Source organism: Aotus nancymaae, unplaced genomic scaffold (genome assembly GCF_030222135.1).
Source record: "Aotus nancymaae isolate 86718 unplaced genomic scaffold, 86718_ANA_hifiasm-v0.15.2.pri h1tg000067l, whole genome shotgun sequence".
In the NCBI taxonomy this organism is placed as follows: Eukaryota; Metazoa; Chordata; class Mammalia; order Primates; family Aotidae; genus Aotus; species Aotus nancymaae.
This window is the reverse complement of record NW_026988482.1, coordinates 22,837,689-22,857,009: the sequence shown is the minus strand read 5'-3', so window position 1 is coordinate 22,857,009 and position 19,321 is coordinate 22,837,689. Positions and strand designations below refer to the sequence as shown.

The following is a 19,321-nucleotide window of genomic DNA, read 5'->3' as shown; positions in this document are numbered from 1 at the left end:
CTCTGTCTCTCTTTTCTTCCTTTTTTGGCCCATTGTTGAAGATTTAGAACCTTGTTTTTAAATAATATTTTTATAATATTCGTATACCTAAGTTTGTATTTTTTGTGACTTTAGACTTTCAACAGTTTGTATATTGGGAATTCTAATGTGATTATTGTACTAAATAAATTCCACTAATAAACATCTTACATTAACACCTTATGGACTGGATTTGGTGGGGTCATAATTATTGAATTATAATGTGACTAAGACACAAATTGGGTAAAGACTTGAGGCCCAAGTTCTAGGTCTAATATAGCTTCTAATCCCACCCAGATTAATTGTATGGACTTTTAAAGTTTTTGTCAAGCATTTTCACTTATGATTTTTGATACTTACTATAAACTCTATTATCCAGAATCATAAAAGTTAAGAAGTTCAAATGACTACTGATATTTATTGCCATTTGGTGAGGAAGTCACTTGACAGAAAGGCTTTAAGAAGTTATTCCAAGGCTGGGTGCGGTGGCTTACACCTGTAATCCCAGTACTTTGGGAGGCCAGGGCAGGCAGATCACAAGATCAAGAGATCGAGACCATCTTGGCCAACACGTTGAAACCCTGTCTCTACTAAAAATACAAAAAATTAGCCAGATGTGGCACGCGCCTGTGGTCCTAGCTAGTCGGGAGGCTGAGGTGGAAGAATCCCTTGAACCCAGGAGGTGGAGGCTGCAGTGAGCCGAGATTGTGCCACTGCACTCCAGCCTGGTGACAGAGCAAGACTCTGTCTCAAAAAGAAAAAAGAAATTATTCCAAAAGAGGAAGTTTCCATGGTATATCAATTATTAGATGCTTTCTAATACTACATTTATTACTAACAAACACTACATTTAGTTTAATGCAGTTAAAATTTACATTCACAGTCTTCCTAAAGTGCCTCCTGGATTATCAAATAAAATTTGCTACATTCAGTAACATTTAATTTGATAACTTTATTATTTGATAACCTCTGGTATGCAGTATCTGGGTAGAATTCAACAAAATGCCCTGTTCCCTAGCCATTCTGGGTTAGTGTTTGTTTACAGTAGGGTTGTAAATACAGTATGTTGACTGAATTAAGACATTAAAAATATTTTATATTTAAGTAACTTGCATAGTATAAGGAGCTTTTTATACTTGGCAGACATTTTTATTAAGAACACTTAATTTAATGTTTTTAGTTTTCCTTTTATTAAAACAGCTCAGTTATCTGTTCTCAGGTTTAAAGCACAGCGTGGATATAGAATGGTTTCTTTTGTTGTTGTTACCTTATTTGTAATTCCATAAGTAATATATGAATATATTCCCCTCATGGAAATTTAAAACATTATTGATAGAGGCACACATTATTGGAAACCAGAGGATTTTTACTTAGAGAAGTACTAACATTAACATATAGTTACTGTAAATTGTCACATTTTTACATGATTGCAAACTTAAACAGATTTTTCTGATATGTTTTATTAATACAGATAACTCACTCGTATAACACATTAAAGTTTGTAAAGCTCTTTGAATATATAACAGTACAGTCATGTATCGCATAATGATGTTTTGGTGAATGTCAGACTGTATATATGGCAGGGGTCCCATAAGAATATAATACGGCATTTTTGTGGTACCTTTTCTGTGTTTAGGTATATTTAGATACACAAATACATACCGTTATATTACAGTTGCCTACAGTATTCAGTACAGTAATATGCTATACAGGTTTCTAGCCTAGGAGCAATAGGCTATACCGTGTAGCATAGGTATATAATGGGTTTGTGAAGTACTATTTATGAAGTTTGCGCAACGACAAAATCACTTAATGACGCATTTCTCAGGTGTCCTTGTTAAGTGACATATGACTGTATTTCTGTTTTCATTTGATGAGGTTGAAGTTAGGTTAATGATAGAGCTTGAAATTGAAATAGTCTGAAAAAAAGCCCTGTGATCTTTCACCACAATGTGTCATGTCAAAATGGATCTTTTGATGTGCTAAGCATAAGAAAGGCAGTTAGAAATAATGGATCTTTAAAGGCCTTTTTTTTTTTTTTAAATTTTTTGAGGCAGAGTTTCACTCTTGTTGCCCAGGCTGGAGTATAATGGCACAATCTTGGCTCACTGCAACCTCCGTCTCCTGGGTTTCCTGCCTCAGCCTCCCAAGGAACTGGGATTACAAGCATGTGCCACCACCCCCCAGCTAATTTTGTGTTTTTAGTAGAGACAGGGTTTCTTCCTGTTGGTCAGGCTGGCCTTGAACTTCTTTTTTTTTTTTAAGATGGGGTTTCACCCTGGTGGCCAGGCTGGTCTTGAGCTCCTGACCTCAGGTGATCCACCCACCTCGGCCTCCCAAAGTGCTAGGATTACAGGTGTGAGCCACCACACCCAGCCTAACCTTGAACTTCTGACCTCAGGTGATCCACCTGCCTCGGCCTCCCAAAGTGCTGGGATTGCAGGCAGAAGTCACTGTGCCCAGCCTTTTTAAAAACCCGTCTTAGGTTCTAGTTTCTGGGAGAAAATTCACACTGAGACAAGGGTTTTGCATGTAGGTAGTTTATTTTGGAAAATGGCCCCAGGGCACAAGAGTGGGATACTGGGAAAAGTGAAATTAGAAAGAGGAAAAGACAATACAGTGAAGTATGACTACTAACCTAGTCACTGCTGTGGGCAAAGTGGGCTTAATCCTTTTGGGGTCTTTTGAGAACCTGAATAGAATGTTGCTCAGAATTCTCTACCTGAGTATCTCAATTATAGAATTGGTTGACACTCTTCTGGATTTGCACTTGTGCAGTGCCAGGCTGCAGATGCCTTGTCTCTTGGTGTCAGAGAAATGTAGGACAGAAAACTCTGGTTTGGTTGATACAAAGTGTTGTCAAATCACACCTATGTGCAGCTGGATGCTGTAGCAATATCTAGAATAAATTGTGAACTTAACCAAGTGTGAGGTGGGAGCACAAGAATTGTCTAATTAAGAGGTTAATTCAAAGCAAGATTCTGTTAACATAAGATTTGTCTGCTTATGACTTACCATATAGGATGAGATTTTTCAACTCTGTGGAGGAAATTTGAAGGAACTCCATCTATTATGGTGCTAATTTTTCCTACCTCCTGGGTTCAAGTGATTCTCCTGCCTCACCCTCCCGAGTAGCTGGGATTACAGGCTCCCATCATCTTGTCTGGCTAATTTTGTGTGTTTTTAGTAGAGACAGGGTTTCACCATGTTGGCCAGGCTGTTCTTGAACTCCTGACCTCAAATAATCCACCCACCTCAGCCTCCCAAAGTGCTGGGATTACATGCGTGAGCCACTGCACCCAGTCAGGTGTTAATTGTTGAGCTGCATTGTTAGAAACTATAGAAATACCCACAGATGTTAGTTTTGTAATTGCCCGCTCAAAAGTTTTTTCTTGAGTTAGTTTTAGTAGTTTTTATGTTTCTAGAAATTTGTTCATTTCATCTAGGTTATATAATTTACCTGCAGTTCTTGGTATTCCCTTATAAACTTTTTTTATTTCTGTAAGATTCAAAATGATATCTCCTCTTTATTTCTGGTTTTAGTAATTTTAATCCTCTCTCCTTTTTTCTTCATAAAAGTAGTTAAAGGTTTGTCAATTTTGTTCATCTTTTGAAAGAACCAACTTTCAATTTTGGTGAGTTTTCTGTATTCTCTCCCTTCTGTTTCATTTGTTTCTACTTTTTTATTTCCTTCCTTCTGCCTAATTTAACATTAGTTTGCTGTTTTTCTGTTTTGTTAAGGTAGATGGTTATGTTAATGATTGATGATTTTTATTTTATTCTTTTAATATAGGTGTTTATGGCTATAAATTTCCCCCTTATTGTTTTAGCTGTCTGTACCTCTTGAGGTTTGATGTGTTGTGTTTTCATTTTCATTCATCCGAAAGTATTTTTAAATTTCTTTTGTGATTTCTTTGACCTGTTGATTATTTAGGAGTGTGTTAATTTCTACATATTTGTGATTTTCCCAATCTTCTGTTTATTTTCTAATTTCATCCCATGGTGGTTGGAGAACATAATTTGTATTATTACAGTCCCTTTCAATATGTTGAAATTTGTTTTCAGGCCTAACATATTGTCTGTCCTAAAGAAGAATGTATATTCTGCTGTTGTTGGGGGTGGAATGTTCTGTAAGATGTCCGTTAGATCTAGTTGGTGTATAGTGTTGTATAGGTCTTCTCTTTCCTCTTTGGTATTCTGTCTTGTTATTCTATCTATTATTGAAAGTGAGGTGTTTCAGTATCCAACAATTATTATTGAATAGTCTTTTGCTCCCGTAAGTTCTGTTAGCTTTAAATTTTACATATTTTTTTTACATTGCTCAAGGATAAATTCCTTGTAAAAAACACTAGGGTTATGGATAAGAAAGATTAACACAAATGATCACTGCAACCATGAGCCTCTAGAGGCCCCGAAAACCACAGTTGAAATGTGGGTCGCTGGTAGGACAATTTATAGTGCATTTTTGTTTGTTTGTTTTTTAATTTTTTTTTTTTAATTAAAAAAATATATATTGTTTCCTCTTTAAAGATAGGGTTTCACCGTGATGGCCAGGCTGGTCTTGAACTCCTGACCTCAGGTGATCCACCCACCTTGGCCTCCCAAAGTGCTAGCATTACAGGTGTGAGCCACCGCGCCCGGCCTGTTTGTTTTTGTTTTGAGGTAGGGTCTCACTCTATCACCCAGGCTGGAGTGCAGTGGTGTGAACATAGCAGCCTGGAACTCTGGGTTCAAGTAATCCTCCCACCTCAGTTTCCCAAGTAGCTAGGACTACAGGTGCACACCACCATGCCTAGCTAATTTTTTAAATTTTTTTGTAGAGACAGGGTCTTGCTTTTTTGCCCAGGATGGTCTTGAACTCTTTACTTCAAGCATTCTTCCCACCTCAGACTCCCAAAGTGCTGAGATTACGAGTATGAGTCACTGTGCCCGGCCTAAATGTGATTTTATTTTATTTATTTTTGAAAAGGAGTCTTGATTTGTTGCCCAGGCTGGAGGGCACTGGTGTGATCTTGGCTCACTGCAGCCTCTACCTCCTGGGTTCAAGTGATTCTCTTGCCTCAGCCTCCCGAGTAGCTGAGATTACAGATGCCTGTCACCACGCCCAGCTAATTTTTATATTTTCAGTAGAGACAGCGTTTCACCATGTTGGCCAGGCTGGTCTTGAACTCCTGACCTCAAGTGATCCACCCATCTCAGCCTCCCAAAGTGCTGGGATTACAGGCATAAGCCACTGCACCCAGCCTAAATGTGTTTTTAAAAGAAGATTTTTTTCCCCCTCAATATCTCATCACTGTTTTTTGCAGAAATAGAAAAATACTTTTGGAATCTCAAGGAGCCCTCCTGAATTGCCAAAACAATCTTGAAAAAGAACTAAGTTGGAAGTCTCACTTGTTGATTTTCAAAACTTACTGAAATGCTATAATAATCAAAACTGTGTGGTATTGACTTAAAGTGAGACATATAGATCAAGGAACAGACTGGAAGGCACAGAAATAAACTCTTTTATACATAGTAAAATAATTTTAGACAATGGTACCAGGACCATTCAATGGGAAAGGATAGACTTTTCAATAAATGGTGTGGGGAAAACTGGATATCCACATACAAAAGTTGAACCCTGCTGGGAACAGTGGCTTATGCCAATAATCCCAGCGCTTTTGGAGGCCAAGTGAGAAGATTGCTTGAGGCAAGGAGTTTAAGACCAGCCTCTAGGCACCACAGGAAGACCTCGTCTGTTAAAAGAAAGAAAAAAAATAGCTGGTGTGGTAGTGTGAGCCTGTAGTCCCAGCTACTCAGGAAGCTGAGGCAGAAGGATTCTTTGAGCCCAGGAATTCAAGGCTGCGGTGAGCTATAGTCACACCACTGCACTTCGTCCTTGGTAACAGAGAGAAATCCTGTCTCTCCTGCTCTTCTTTTTTTTTTTTTAAAAAAAAAAACACTTAAAATAGATCAAAGACCTAAACAAACACCAAAGCTATATATTCATTAGAAAAAAACATAGGGGAAAATCTTCATGACATTGGATTTGGCAATGTTTTCTTGGATATGACACCAAAAGCACAGACAAAAAAAGAAAAAATAGATAAATTAGGCTATATGAAAAATGAAAATTTTTGTGTATTTCCATAGAGTGAAAAGGCAACCCATGGAGGCAAAATATTTGCAAATCTTTTATCTTCTCGAGTTAATATCCAGAATATATGAAGAACTCCTACAGCTCAACAACAACAACAAAACCCAATTAAAAATATGGGCAAAGGACTTGAAGAAACATTTCTTCATAGAAGATACATAATTTGCCAAGAAACAAATGAAAAGATGCTCAACATCATTAATCATTAGAGAAATGCAAATCAAAACCATAATGAGATATCACTTCATACTCATTAGGATGGCCAGTATGAAAACAATAACAGAAATTACCAAGTATTTACAAGGATGTAGAAAAATTAGAACCCTTGTATACTGCTAGTAGCAATGTAAAATGATGAAAGTGCTATGGAAAACAGTATGATAGCTCCTCAAAAAATTAAAAATAGAGTTATTGTTAGATCCAGCAACCCAACTTCTGGATATATGCCCAAAGGAATTAAAATCAGGGACTTGAATAGATATTCGTAAACTCAGGTTTGTAGCAGCATTATTCACAGTAGCCAAAAGATGGAAGCAACCCAAATGTGCCATCAACACATGAATGAATAAACATGAATGAATAAACAAAATGTAGTACATTCATATAATGGAATGTTATTTAGCCTTAAAAGGGAAGGAAAGTCTGATATGGTACAACATGAATAAACCTTGAAGACACTGTGCTAAGTGAAAAAAGCCAGTCACAAAAATACAAATGTATATGAGGTACCTAGAGTAGTCAGATTTACAGAAACAAATATAAATGTACTTCATTTATATGAATTACCTAGAGTAGTCAAATTTACCGAAACAAAGTAGAATGGTAGTTCCCAGGGGCTGGGAGAGGCAGGGAATGGAGGTGTGGTTGCTTAATGGGCACAAAGTTTTTGTTTTGCAAGATGAAAAAGTTCTGGAGATGAGTGGTAGTGATGATTGCACAACAATGTGAATGTACTTAATACCACTGAACTGTACACTTAAAAATCGATAAAATGGTAGAAACAAACAAATGTAGCTCATATTTAAAGGAAAAAAATTTTCCAAATTAACCATTGTATATATCACAGATCTCTTCAGAATTAAAGGGATGCTTTATATGTTAGCTATCTTGTGGGTTTGTTCTGGTTTGTTCAGTTGCAGGTAGAAATGCACAAATATGTAAACATTGCTTAAATGCTAAGCAGTTATAGGGAACATTTTGTAAGAACAGATACAATATTGGTTAAATTCCATGAGGAGGTTGAGTGAGAACTAAGGAGCTTGAAATCTCCATTTGGACATTGAATTGACATCTCAAATTTGAAATGTTGTAAACTGAATTCATGATTGCCCCACCCCAAAATCAAAATGAAGAAAAAAAAAAAACACCTGCTACCCCATCTCATTAAATGGAATATCTGTCCTTCTAGTTGTTCAGGCTAAAACATTTGGTTTCCCCTGTCCTCTTCTACTCCTCTCACACCCCACAACCAGTTTGTCAGAAAAAGATATTTGGAACCTGACCACGTCTTACCACCTCCATTGCTCTCTCCTTGATTGGACCGCCATCATTAACCTTGACTACTGTAATAACTTCCCAAATTAGTCTCTCTGCTTCTATTTGCTTGCTCCCTGCAGCATATTCTTAAAAACATCGAGAGTGGTCCTGTACATTGTTCATGCTGTTCTTTTGCTCAGAACCCTCCAGTAGTTTCCCATCTCAAAGTAAAAGTTCTTAGCAAACACTACAGGGCCCTATGATTGTCCCTGTCATCTTTCTGACCAGATCTTTTCTTAGTTACCCCTTTGCTTACTTTGCTTCATGGTGTTCTTGCTACTGTTCCTTGAACAAGCGAGGTGGGCCCCTGCCTTGGGCTCTGAGCACTAGCAGTTTTCTCTGCCTGGAATGTTCTTCCCTCTGATATATTCATGATTGACTTCACCTTCTCAATGAGTACTTCTTGACTATCTTATTTAAAATTGCACCCCTTCTATTTTTTTCATCCCACTATTCTACTTGAATTTTCTTCATGGCATTTGTCGTGTCACTTTCTAATAATTTTTACAGTTTATTCATCTCATCTGCCTTTCCCTACCATAAGAAGATATTATAGAGACAAATTTTATGAGAGGGACAGGGTTTTTGTTTTGGTCACTTGCTGTGGCCCAGCACCTGGAACACCATCTGGTGGATAATAGATGCTCTGTAGCTATTGAATGAATAATCTTTAATATCTATTTTCTTCAGGCCTTACATGGGAAAAGAAACTTAAAAACAAGACCAGATGCAATTGCAATAATTCTTGCCAGGTTGTTGGTGCACAACTTTCTGGAAATTTGTTCTCTGTCGTGAATTTGTTTAAATTTTGAGGAAGCTGTGGATAGGGCGCCTACTAGCTTTGATTTACTAGGCAAGTTATTTGCCCTCTTTGAGGCAAAGATTCCTGCTCTATAAAAGAACTCTATAAAAATAGTTGTTTGCCTGAAGTGACAGAAAATATTTTCAGTGCTTTGCAATCTAGTTGAAGGGGTTAATATTTAAATGTAGGATGATATTAGGATGTTGATTAATGTCCACATAGAAAGTCCTTACAGTTAAACCCATTATATACTTTTGTTAATAAATCATTCTGTTTGACCATCAGCCCTTTTTCCTACTTAATTGGTTGTGTAACAGTATTTTAATTGGGTGTAACTGGAGCATATCGGTCCATTGTGAAGCAGAAATGCCCTGCTTCTAGAGGACAGAACTGGAGGTGAAACTTCAAAAGTGAACTCCAGGCATACTGAAAGAAGAGTTTTTTTGCTTTGTTTCTTGTGAAAAAATTAACTCAGGACTCTGTCACTGCAAAAAACTGGCAAGGCTGACCCTCCAGTGGGTTTTCTGCAATTTAAAATGAAATGAGAAGATGCAAAACTACATCAACTGTAAACTTGAGTATTAACATTAGACTCCTTAGAGGTCTTCATTTAAGGTTTGCTTTCTATTTAACAAATTAATGTTTCTGATCTTCAGTTTTTCTGTGTAAAATGAACAGGCATTCTGCTATTTCTACCGCTGTTGTTAGTGCTTAGCAACAGATACAGTATGTTCTGCTGTAGGTGATAGCTTTTTAGACATTTAGAGATTAACATGTGCCTTCAGATTTATTTGCTTTGGGTTAAACATCTTTCATTTTTTTCTCCCACTCTTTCCTATTATGTAGATTTATGCTGTTTTTAATGGCCAATATTTGGATTAGAATCTAGGCAGGAGACAGAAGCTACACCATAATTTGAACAGAGAATTTACTACAGGGGTAAAGAGAACTCTAAAGAATACAGGAGGCCGGGCACAGTGGTTCATACCTGTAATCCCAGCACTTTGGGAGGCTGAGGTGGGCAGATCATGAGGTCAGGAGTTCGAGACCAGCCTGACCAACATGATGAAATTCCATTTTTACTAAAAATACAAAAATTAGCCAGGTGTAGTGGTGGGTGCCTGTATTCCCAACTATTCAGGAGGCTGAGGCAGGAGAATTGCTTGAACCCAGGAGGTGGAGGTTGCAGTGAACCAAGATTATGCCACTGCACTTCAGCCTGGGCAATAGAGGTAGACTCTGTCTCAAAAACAAGAAAAAAGAAAGAAAAGAAAAAATATATATAGGAATGACAGATACAGGGAATAGTCACTACCATTAGGGTTGGGGCAGAGTACACAAAGAAACAACAAATTTGGAAAAATGTTGATTGGATAGCTTGAAGGAGGTCTCCACTTGGTAGTAAAGATGTTTGCTGAGTTGCTGCAGGTCAAGGTGATATAGGGCAAGCAAGTCCCCAAATTAGGGCTTAACCCAGGAGGGTTCTTGGCTTTGCAGGAGAAAATTCAAGGGTGAGCCAGTGGTGAAAGAAACTTTTATTGAACCAATGCTGCTTCTTGCTGAGCAGGGCTAGCCCATGTGGGCTGCTAGCTAGCTGTTTATATCTGTTATTAATTATATGCTAACTAAGAGGCAGGTTATTTATAACTTTATGGAAAAGGGGCTGGAAGTTTCTGGAATCAGATAAGGTTACTTCTAGGCTGTTGCCATGGCATTTGTAAACTGCCATTGCACTGGTAGGAGAGTCTTTATGCTAATAAGCCATGAGGGCAACTAGAGGTTACTTTTGTCAGCATCTGCTGGTTTCAGCCAAATCTCACTCCAGTCAGCAGGGTGCAACAGGAAATTAAGTCCTGCTGGTCTCCTACCTCAAAGGTAGTTAAGCAGGAAGCTGTACGTGGGGGTGCTACTGCGTCACCACCAGGCTGTTTGAGGCACTGGTGGAATTTGCCTGGGAAGATGTCCATGGAAGTGCCTACTAAAGCTTGTTGGGATGAGCACCATGGGGTGTTGCGCACACCAGCAGAGCACCTTGGAAGCAAGACAGAAAAGCACACTGGAATCAGGAAGAGAAACCCCTCCACCACTCGTGCCCTCTACTAAGCTTAGTATCATGCCAGCTGTCTAGGGAGAAATGTTTAAATTGTTACAGGCAGGGCAATGAAAGGTAGATTTGGAGTTGAGAGGCAGTGTATTGATTACTTGCACAGCCTATTATTTTGGCTACTTAGCTTCCATATGTACTTTACACACACCTGAGCTCCCATATAACAATGAAACAACTCTTATGTTTTTACCTAACAAGATAGAGCTATGTCAGACAGAGCATGAAACTCTCACCCTTGTTCTAAAAATGAGAAATGAGGACATGCTCAGTCCCGATAGTCATTGTATCCATTGGTGGCTGTGTTTTGGGGTTTTTTTTGTTTGTTTGTTTTTTAATAGAGACAGGGTTTTGCCATGTTGCCCAGGCTAGTCCCAAAACTCCTGAGCTCAAATGAACCACCGCCTCAGCCTCCCAATGTGCTGGGATTATAGGTGTGAGTCACCAAGCCCGGCTGACTGGCTGTTTATCAGTCCTCAAATTGAAGTTATAGTGGCAGAGGCCCAAGGTCACATGATGGGAGCGGGGTGGGGGTGGGGGGTGGAGGTCTGAGGGAAGAGGAGTGAAGTAGTCAGGGATGTGGCAGTATCACTGACAGTTTTCTTTGAGGCTTTTTTGGTCTGATTTGTGAGACTGATATTGTCCTTAATGATGAGGAAACCAAGAAAATGACAGAAATGAAAACTGAAAATGTCAAAGTGGAAAAATGCTATCTCCTCTATGATGGAGAATCTGTTTCAAGAAAGGTAAAAGAGACTAGAAAGAGGATAGAGCACTAAAAAATTAGAATTTAATTTGTACATCAAATTGAACTTTCCTATGATAAGAGTAATACTCATGAGTTTGTAAACCTAGTGAAAGAACTAGCCTTGCCTGGGAGAACTGACTCAGAACAGAAGTTATGATTTTGAATTTATACAAGTTGAAAAGCCATAAGAAGCTTACATTGGTGCTAATGTCGTCTTGATGTATTGAAGTGATAGTAGTAAGAAGACTGACAGATTTGGTAAAAAGAATGTGATCTTACTGTGCACCAGCTTGCCACCTATCCTGATGGAAGTGGGCATTGAAGATTGTCTACATATAGAATTTGAATATAATAAAGTATCATTGAAAGGATGTGACTGTTTCAAAAATTTACTTAAGAATAAAAATACAACATAAGGAGTTACAACTAATCAAAAAAGAGATCACAGCAATTGGACCCAGTAAGTACCGCAAAAGAAAGAGAAACAATCACCAAATAGGAAATAATGGATGATACACCAGTAAAAGGTGAATCAATTCCAATAAGACTATTGTTAGCAGGATATGACCTAACTCCAACAATGAAAGTTATAAACAAAGAAGTTTCAGGAAGCTACTTTTTTAATTTAGTGCCTGTTGATGAGAAAGAGGGTACTTTAGGCAGCAGATCATTTTATAGAGAAAAGCTCCTGAAAAACTGAGGAAACAGAATAAACTTTCACCAGCAGTTTGAACCTCCAGAATCACAACAATCTGCTGAATAGCCTGAAATATACTTAATAGGAGGAAAAAAGAAAAAATCATTGAGATTAAGTTAAGCAGGTTAAAGATGGCTGTAGCATGTGTAGGGACAAATGGCCATAACTCTAGCCAGGTGTGGTGGTCACTCTTGTAATCCCAGAACTTTGGGAGGCTGAGGCAGGTGAATCACTTGAGGTCAGGAGTTCAAGACCAGCCAGGCCAACATAATGAAACCCCGGCTCTACCAAAAATACAAAAAGCAGGGCATGGTGGTACACGCCTGCAGTCCCAGTTACCTGGGAGGCTGAGGAAGGAGAATCACTTGAACCCAGGAGATTGCACCACTGCACTCCAGCCTGGGCAACAGAGCAAGACTCCATCTCAAAATAATAAAAATGGCCAAAACTCCATTTATATTCATCTTCCTTTATCTTACAGTGCTGCATTTATTTTATGGTGTAGCAAAATGTTCTTCATTTGTATACATTTTTTTTCCTTGAGAATATCTCTTTTGCCCAGGCTGGAGTGCAATGGCACAATCTTGGCTCACTACAACCGCCGCCTCCCAGTTCAAGCGATTCTCCTGCCCCTCAGCCTTCCAAGTAGCTGGGACCACAGATACATGCTGCCATGCCCAGCTAATTTTTGTATTTTTAGTAGAGACAGGTTCTCCAGGTTGGTCTCAAACTCGTGACCTCAGGTGATCCACCCACTTGGTGTCCCAAAGTGCTGGGATTACAGGGGTGTGTGAGTACACCACACCCAGCCACCTTCATATATATGCTTAAAAGTGTTTTCTTTGAAATGGTCTAATTTTCTTAAGCTGCCTTTTTTTCTTTTTATTACACACTTTGATGATAAGTATTCAAGCATGCATCAGCATAAGCATTAAAGATTTTCATGTGGAAAAAAAAACAAGTTCCACTGACTAGTTTGTTACCAAAAGTTGTGTTATAAGTCTAATTTCAGGCCGAGTGTGGTGGCTCACACCTGTAATCCCAGCACTTTGGGAGGCTGAGACGGGCAGATCATTTGAGGTCAGGAGTTCGAGATCAGCTTGGCCAACATGGCACAACCCCATCTCTACAAAAAAATATATAAAAATTAGCCAGATGTGGTGCACACACCTATAATCTCAGCTACCCAGGAGGCTGAGGCAAGAGAATCACTTGAACCTGGGAGGCAGAGGTTGCAGTGAGCCGAGATTGCACCACTGCATTCCAGCCTGGGTGGCAGAGTGAAACTGTCTCAAAAAAACAAAACTAAACTAATTTCAATTTTGAATAATGGGAAGAAGAAAATGGTTAGAACATACAAATAAATAGCAAATATAACAAAAAGAAAATTCATCATTCTCATTTCTGTGATTAGTAATGAGGCCATAGTTGATATCTAGGCTTCTTTCTTCAGTTACCTATTTCATGTTTCCCTTGCCCTCAGCCAGAACCTCAGCTGGTTAAGGTTCTTTACTTGGTGAAATGACTCAAACTTTTATTCCCACATTAGTCCAGCCCTTATTCTTCATTGCTGTAGTTTTCCATTAATCTTTGTTTTTGGCATGGAAGTATTTAGAAGTGCCTCAGATAATCCCTTGTGTTTTAGACATAGTCCTCCTTGCTTTCACTGTGTAGTCTCAATCATTCCCAACCAGTAGGTTCAGCCTGTTGGTTCAGTGGTGTAAGGAATCCCAAATAGCCAAGTGGCAGTCTCATCTTCTAATGCAATTGAGCCATTGTTGTGTATGTTAGTAGATGTATTTCCTGCTTAGGGACTAACACTTCCAAGCCAGCAGAACTCAGTTGTTAGAAGTGAAAGCAAAAATTCAGTGAGTAGATTGCTGGATATAATAGTGAGTGGAGCCACACACACTTCTACCCTTTGATTCCCAGACTTGTATATTCTGACTGTGGGAGGAGACAGCACCATGTAAGGGTCTCTGATTGAAAGCATTACCCCATCCTTTCAGGGTATTGTCTCCCTGAAACTGTAACTGAGTCTTTAGTAATCAATTCATTATTTTAATTAGGCCAACTATTTTGGGTGATAGGGGTGACACCACCAGTTAAGTCCATGGACATGAGCCCATTTCTGCATTTCTTTACTATGACATTACTTTCTTGGTCAGGAGCAATGCTGTGTGGGATGGGCCCAGTGGCTCATGCCTATAACCCCAGCACTCTGGGGAGGCCAAGGCAAGAGGATCACTTGAGCCAAGGAGTTTGAGAACAGCCTGGGCAACATAGTGAGAACTTGTCTCTATATTTAAAAAATATTTCTTTTTGGCCAGGCACAGTGGCTCATGCCTGTAATCCCAGCACTTTGGGAGGCCAAGGTAGGTAATTGCCTGAGGTCAGGAGCTGGAGACCAGCCTGGCTAACATGGTGAAACCCTGTCTCTACTAAAAACACAAAAAAATTAGCTGGGCGTGGTGACGCATGCCTGTAGTCCTGGCTGAGGCAGGAGAATCACTTCAGCCCAGGAAGCGGAGGTTGCTGTGAGCCAAGATTGTGCCACTGCACTCCAGCCTGAGTGACAGAGGGAGACTCCATCTCAAAAAAAAAAATATTTTTTTTAAAGAAGCAGCAACGCTGTATGAAATTGGGATGTCATGATGGTGGATCGGGCACTTCTATATAAGTTCATGGATGGTGGAACTGACAAAAACATAGACAGAGAAGGCAAATCTTTATCCAGAATACATGTCTATTCCAGTGAGGACAAATCTCTGGCCTCACTCCTGTCCTTACTCCCCATGATAGAAGTCCAGTGTAATCAACTTGCCGCCAGGTGGCTAGCTAGTTTTTGGGAAATGGTGCATATTCAGGGCTCAGTGCTGGTCTGTGCTATTGACAGATTAGACATTTAGCAGTAGCTTTAGTCAAGTAAGCCCTGTTTAGGGGAAGACCATGTTGTTGAGCCCATGCATAGCCTTCATAACCATTTTTTCCATGAGTTTATTAACCAAGCACTCTGGTAGCTATGGAAAGTGTCTAACACTGATATTCATGAAGTATGTCGTTTTGTCAGCTTGGTTATTAAGAGCCTCCTCCACAGTGAATGCAAGTCATTATTCACATGGGACACACATATCTTCACAGTTTGTGCCTTTTTTGAGAGTTTTCATCAGCATATCTTTCTCCCAGATTTCCTTGTCACCATTTCCTTCCAAGTTCCTAACTAGCCAACAAAATCCTTAATAGTTGTTCATAAATCAGTGTAAATCTCTGTTTCTGGCCATGTTTTACTTCAGACAAAAGGGAAAACCAAATAATAGTCCTCAAAGTTCTGCCGTCTGAAGGGAAGATTTTTCTTCATCACTGCCCTTCAGTGCTATCTCTTTAAATGGGGCTGTAGTGCTGCAGCTGTCCACTTTTTGGTGATACTGGCATGTTGTGCAGAGCTATGGATAAACCAGACTTGAGTTTTTCTCTTTCATCAGTCAAATGGTCATATGGAGCTCTCAGGAGGCCATTGACTTGGATTGAGGGAGAAGAAGCAATGCAACAGGAGTCAATGCTGAAGTCTGAGCTACCTGCTATGTAACTTACTCATATTTCTGGACCTGTTTGAATTTGGCTTTTTATATATTTTCACTTGATGATAGATAGTGCTGCACATGCCAGGCTAGACTATATAGGTTGGATAACATCTAGTTCATGATGAGAAGCTCAGGCCATGTATTCACATTATATCCCATGGTTAGGCATTTGGTCTCTGCCAAGACCCACCCAGTAGCAAGCCTGAAGCTGTTTTTTGAAAGATGAATAATTTTCTGCAAAAGAGGGCATAGATTTTCTCAAAATTCTAGAAGTCTGGGCTGTGATTCTCTTTTTTCTTGCCTGCTAAAGGCTCCATTCAGCAGCCCTATTTGGCATGGACACTTCAAGTATCATTGGATATGCTGGATCATAAGGCCCAAATGGCAAAGCAGCTTGAACCACAGCTTGAACTTGCTACAGAATCTTCTCTTGCTCTGAAACCCACTCTAAACTGTCAGCCTTGTAGGTAACTTTGTAGCTGGGTTGAAGCCTACCAAACATTGTACCTCCTTTTTCATTGTTGGTGATGTTAATTACAGCAACTTACTCACTTTGGAAGGGAAATTTTGACAGGCTTTGGAAAATTGAATCCTGACATTTCATTGCCTCAATGGGTCTCTGAATTTTTGTAGTGTTTATCTCCCATTGACTAGTATGTGTATGTCTTACTAAAGCATCTAACATATTTGCTACTTGGTATTCATCAGACTCAGTTAGCATAATGTCAGTATAGTTGACTAGTGGTTTTTTTTTGTTTTTTTTTTTTGGAATGTCATGATATCAAGATCTCTGTGGGCTACATTATGGTAGGAGAATGGTGTAGCCCTGAGGGTAGACTCATATGCATGTAAAAGACAGGTAAAAGCAGTGTGCTTCTGGTGGTTCTTGCAGATTTGTATGGAGAAAAAGGCATTATTTAGGTTAATAGCAGTATACCAAGCTGTCACCCGTGTTGATTTGCTCCAGTAAAGATGCTATATCTGGGGCATCAGCTGCAATTGGAATCATCACCAGATTAAGTTTCTGATAGTCCACAAGTTTGTGATAGTCACTAAGATCCATCTGACTTCTGCACAGGACAAGCTAGTGAGTTAAATCGAGATATAACAGGCATCACTACCCCTGTTTCTTTCAAGTCTTTGATGGTAGCATTAAGCTCTTGAATTCTCCATGGGATGTGGTATTGCTTCTGGCTTAATAGGTTAGTAGGGAGGGGAAGTTCTAGGGACTTCCATTTAGCCCTTACTATTAAAATAACTCTTATCAGTTGGGTCAGAAAGCCAATATGGGAGTTCCGCCAATAGCCAGATATATCTGTTCCAATTATTTATTCAGGAACTGAGGAGATAACAAAGTAGGTCCATTGTACTACTACGGGGTCCACTGTGCGTTGGACTTGAGCTAAGCATTTCGTCTATTACCTGACCACTGTCAGCACTCACTTTGACTGATAGGCCACAGTAGCATTTTGGGTCCCCAGGAATTAGTAATCTCTGAAAGATCTGGGTATTTCCTTTTCTCTAATCCATAGTCACTCTAGTAAATGGCCTTTGGAGAAGCTTGGATGAGGATTTACAGTATGTACTTTTACTTGTGGGAATATTACAGGTTTATTCCTGAAGGGACCTAAGTTTGTTAATTGACTTGGGTCTGGAAATTAGATGAGAGGTCAAAACTTTTTCTGTCAGGTTTTTACTACCAGAGCTTGAGTTTCTTTTCAGTTGTACGTGAGTCTGTTTTTGTAGGCTGTTTGAATACTGTGATCAATGACTGCCGAAGATCCTGGTGGGCCAAGGTGTTCTGATTACCAGTACAACCCTACTGTCTTTATAGTAGATACAGTAGATGTTCCCACCTTGTCTTTGGTGATTATGTGCTGCTATTTGGCCTCTGTTATTCTAGGATCCTGTTACCCCGTTGAAATCAGGGAACCCACTTAGTGGTGGCACCCCCATGGCCATACCTGGGGATTGTGACAGAGACCTTATGGACCGTAAAACCTAAAATGTTTATCTGTGGCCTTTTGTAGATAGTTTGCCAACCCATGTCTAGGGGAACAGGGACCCACTGCAAAGGGGAGCAACCACAGAGCTTTTCAAGAATGAAGGGGAGCCCCTCACTAATGCATTTTTTTTTTTTTTGAGACAGGGTCTTGCTCTGTTGCCCAGGCTGGAGTGCAGTGGTGTGATCTTGGCTTACTGCAACCTCTGCCTCCTGAGTTCAAGCAATTCTCATGCCTCACCCTCACAGGTAGCTGGGATTACAGGTGTGTACCACCACACCTGGCTAATTTTTGTATTTTTAGTATAGTTAGGGTTTCGCCATGTTGGCCAGGCTGGTCTTGAACTTCTGGCCTCAAGTGATCCATCTGCCTCAGGCTCCCAAAGTGCCGGGATTACAGGTGTGAACCACCATGCCCAGCCTCACTAATGTATTTCTCAATGCCTGAGTGAAAGGATTATCTTCCGGGCTTTCTTGTGCAACACAGGTTACACATGAAAAATCCATTCCAACACTTCTATCTCCCTGAGCTTTTGCATTGCCTCTTCTACATCTTGCTAGGGAAGCTTTGGCATCTCTACCTCATTAAACATAATGCACTCTTTAAAAAAAAAAAAAAGGCCAGGTGCAATGGCTCACATCTGTAATCCCAGCACTTTGGGAGGCGGAGGTGGGCAGATCACCTGTGGTTGGGAGTTCGAGACCAGCCTGACCAACATGGAGAAACCCTGTTTCTACTTAAAATACAAAAAATTAGCCAGGCATGGTGATGCATGCATGTAATCGAGAGGCTGAGGTAGGAGAATCGCTTAAACTTAGGAGGTGGATGTTGTGGTGAGCCGAGATTGCGCCATTGCACTCCAGCCTGGGCAACAAGAGGGAAACTCTGTCTCAAAAAAATAAATAAATAAAAGTTTTATTTATTTATTTAGAGACAGGGTCTCTGTCACTCAGGCTGGTGTGCAGTGGCATGATCATAGCTCACTATAACCTCTAACTCCTAGCCTCAAGCAGTCCTCCTACTTCAGACTCCTGAGCAACTGGGACTACAGGCATGCGCCATTGTGCCTGTCTAATTTTTTATTTTTTTGTGGAGACAGGGTCTCTGTATGTTGCTTATTCTAATCTTGAACTCCTGGGCCCAAGCCTCCTGCTTTGGCCTCCCAGTGCTGAGATTACAGGCGTAAACTGTACCCAGTTGTTCTTTTGTTGTTGTTGTTTTTGTAAGTTTTTAAAGTCATGTTTATTGAAGTATGAATTTACGTTCAGTAAAATTCACCCTGTTATGATTTGACTAATGCATAGTCATACTATAATCAAGATGCAGAACAACTGTAGAATCACTCTAAAAGTTCTCTCCTGCTCCTTTTCACTCAACCACTTTTGGATCCCAAGGAACTCATTGACCTGTTTTTCTGTCAAAAATGTCAAATTTAATCACTAAAATGACCTACAATACCATGGAAAAATGTGTAAGCATATAAAATAAACAATTTTTTTTAATTGCCAAGAAGGTTTTAATCAGGGTAGGGTAGGAGGTGCGCTGCAGCCTAGGAGATGGGAGCTCAGTCTCAAATCCAAACAAACCAATTTTTTAAAAAGTTAGATACTTTAGAAAGTTTCTTTAGCATACCAACAAAAAATGAAGGTAGCATTACACTTTACTACAGATGTGTAGATATTCATTAAAGTCCACC

At 39.7% G+C, this 19,321-nt stretch overlaps 1 protein-coding gene and 1 pseudogene across 12 annotated transcripts in view; both read left to right on the top strand.

Annotated features, from left to right (window-relative positions):
- Positions 1 to 19,321, top strand: part of MAP4 (microtubule associated protein 4) — a 225,455-nt gene that overhangs the window by 110,737 nt on the left and 95,397 nt on the right. The gene's annotated exons all lie outside the window — the stretch shown is intronic.
- Positions 11,164 to 12,161, top strand: LOC105731884 (vacuolar protein sorting-associated protein 26A-like; annotated as a pseudogene).